Source organism: Heterocephalus glaber, unplaced genomic scaffold (genome assembly GCF_053883595.1).
Source record: "Heterocephalus glaber isolate CG9 unplaced genomic scaffold, H.glaber_assembly_v1.0 deba00001673, whole genome shotgun sequence".
Classification (NCBI taxonomy): Eukaryota; Metazoa; Chordata; class Mammalia; order Rodentia; family Bathyergidae; genus Heterocephalus; species Heterocephalus glaber.
The window spans coordinates 4984048-4987353 of NW_028258410.1; the positions used below are offsets into that span (position 1 = coordinate 4984048).

Here is a 3306-nt window from a genome sequence, read left to right on the forward strand (position 1 = left end):
GTTGATGTCAGTTTAGGTTTCAATCCAAATTTGAGGCAGATATCACAGGAATTCATTTTTGGCTCACATATTTGATTTAAAAATTCAGAGCTCTTTTCAGATGGAAAGTGTGCTTGGTTAGCCTGGTTCCTTTGAAAATGAAGAGTGGCGATGCTCATGTAGTTAGGTGGGAGAATTTTTCAATAATTTCATTTATCTCATCTTTAGTACCAGATTTTCATAAAAACGTATCAGGCAAACACATGGAGTTTGTTATACATGACATGTGTTAGTCTTTAATGATCATTTCTTAATCTCCTTAGGTAACAACCTGTGTTGATTATTCTTGTTTTAAAGAGCTAAGCACTCATATTCGACATAGAAATATGAATATGTTGCCTGTCTTTCTGTGTTTACCTTATTTCACATACTATGAAGCTGTTGAATTCCATTCATGGTATCATAAATGGAAGAATTTATGTGTGTAGGTGTAAATAATATTTCTTTGTTTACATACATGGGTTTTTTTTATTCATCCACTGATGAATATTTATTTTTATTAAACACTTTGGCTTTTATGAATGCTGTGGCAATGAGCATGAATGTGCAGGGATCTTTACCAATAGATAAATGGACCATCTGTCCATTTTGTCTCCATAAACCAAACATTTGAAAGGCTTGAAAAAGATGATAGTGGCTATATTTGGTATTTTGGAAAAAGACAGAACTTTGCACATAAATTTTTTTCTAGATTGGATTTATTACTATTTGGAGAAAGGTATTCTTTTATTTGAAGTCATGGACACTCATTTGGAAAAGGAGTCATGTCAGCAATAACTGATGAGTGTATATGGTAACTTCAGGAAAATGCAAGGTCCTCTGGCTTCTAAAGACCTCACCTGAAACTGGGATTACAGGAACCTCTTCCAGATTCTCTTCACATCCTTGTTTCTCAGGGTGTAGATGAGTGGGGTAAGCACTGGGGTGATAATGCAGTAGAAGGACATGAACTTGGCCTGAGTGTGATTTGGTGGAGGCTGGAGGTCCATGTACATGGCAGGACCAAAGTACAGGGTGACCACCACCAAGTGGGAACTGCAGGTGCTGAGTGCCTTGTGCCTGCCTTCAGCTGAAGGTAGCTTCAGTACAGCCCTGGCAATGAGGGAATAGGAGATGACCACCATCAAGGGAGCCATCCCTGAAAAAGGGATGGCTCCTATGGCCAGGGTTAACTCATTAGCAGTGGTATCCCCACAAACCAGCTTGATGAGAACAGGCACCTCACAGAAGAAGTGGTCCAGGGCATGGTACCCACAGAAGGGGAGCTGGAGGATGTGTGTGGCTTGCACCAGAGAACTGGCCAGGCCACTGGACCAGGGGGGAGCTGCCATCTACATACATACCCAGGGGCACATGATGAGAGTGTATTGGAGGGGGCAGCAGATGGCCACATATTGATCAATGGCCATTCTGGCCAGCAGAATGCATACAGTACAGCCTGTCCAGTCATAAACATAGAGCTCTGTGATGCATACCCAGGCAACAATTGTCTTGTCTTGTCCCCAGAGGTTAACCGGTAGCTGGGGCACAGTGCTATAGCTGATACAGGGGTCCAGCTGGGAGAGGCTGTCCAGGAGGAAGTACATGGGGGTCTGGAGTCTGGGGTTCATGAGGGAGAGGATGATGGAGCTGTTCACCACCATGGTGAGGAGGTAGGAGACTAGGACCACTGCAAAGATGGACCTCTCCAGCCACAGAAACTCTGAGAAGTCCAGCAGTGAGAAGTCCAACACAAAAGTGTTGGGAAAACTCATTTTTTTCTTTTTCCATATCATCTGCTTTAAGGATGATATGCTAGAAGGAAAGGGACAAGATTTGATGATAAATATGACTTCTAAAGTTCAATGTCGACATGGTAACATGTAAATGCTTCAGAGAAATAAAATACTGTATAATTTATAACATTGCTCTTGGCTTATTTAACACACTTCAGCATGGCTCAACCTTTTTGATACTAGGAACTAGTTAAATTTATGGCAATTTCTCCATATAATGTGGGTGGATTTGTTTGGGTAATATCAAATACATCACATTTATTGTGTGCTTTATACCCATTATTATATTATAATAAAATAATTATCCAACTCACTATAATACAAAATCATTGTAAGCTCTGACCTTGTTTTCCTCTCACTAAATGGTCCCATCTGGTGATAACAGGAAACAGTGACACCTTAAGTACATTGCATATGTCCTGTCTCCTCCATAATCTCAAATGGTGGCTGTTACTGCAGAAAACTCTGCTTCAAAAAAACAGGATGAGGGAATCATATATAGGATGGTAGAAATGGAAGCAGGCTTTCCTGTGTTTTTGTGTCAAAGTCAGGATATTCCATCTTGATTTTAATTCAAAATTTATTAAGATTTGAAATTGTCTTGAACATAATTTTCAGCCACCATCATGTGATCTCATGCAGCTGCTCCTCTTCTAGCACAAATGAAGTTGTATCACCTAGCTTCTTTTATTATTATTATTTTTATTATCTTCTTATTTTTGATCACCTCACTTCTTCACAAATTGTTAATAGTACCATTTCTTCTCAGGTAGGGATCTTTTGAGTTTGGAGAGTAATGCTCATATTCTTTTGGAAGCTGAAATAGGTGATCATGCACCAACTGGAAGAAAGAAGGCCGAAGCTCAGTCTCTTTTTCAAAATCTCTGCTACTGTTTGCAACACATAGAAAAATCCATTCACTAATCACACACTTCCTTCAAGTTTGGCTTTGAATGCAAACACTTTATCTGCTGACTTGAACATAATTGTCATTCTTTCCTTAAGTGAAAGATTAACTTTATGGAGGAGGTTGAATATATTACATAAGTAAGTTTTCTCACCCAATTGATGTTACTGTAATATGCTGCTGGTCATGATTGCTTTTCACAAAGCAATCTCTAGAGCAGCTCTTGTAACTTAAAGCCCTAACCAGTGATCAAACTTTAGAAATCACCTCCCTTCTGCATATAAGAGAAGGCATACAAGCTCTATGTCCATATCCTTAGAGAGTTGTGCGCCCAGCCATAAGGAGTGTCTGTGTGTACTTTAATGTGCTTGTTAATTTTATCACACTTGAAAAACATTTTTTAGTTCAGGTGACACTGTTTAGCCAGCCTTTCTCTGCATATCACCACTGCATAGACTCACGTGCAAAAGTGACTTCCTTGACATAAGTAGTGAGCCTAGAAAGCCATGCAGTCATGTTAGCCCCTCTGTCCATACATATCCCAACACAAAATGACCAGTTCTGTTTTACTGATACATAGTCATT

The 3306-nt window shown here is 39.6% G+C and overlaps 1 pseudogene; it reads right to left on the reverse strand.

The window, feature by feature from the left end:
• Nucleotides 1-890: 890 nt before the first annotated feature.
• Nucleotides 891-1682, reverse strand: LOC147822123 (olfactory receptor 2G3-like; annotated as a pseudogene).
• Between the last annotated feature and the right edge of the window lie 1624 nt (nucleotides 1683-3306).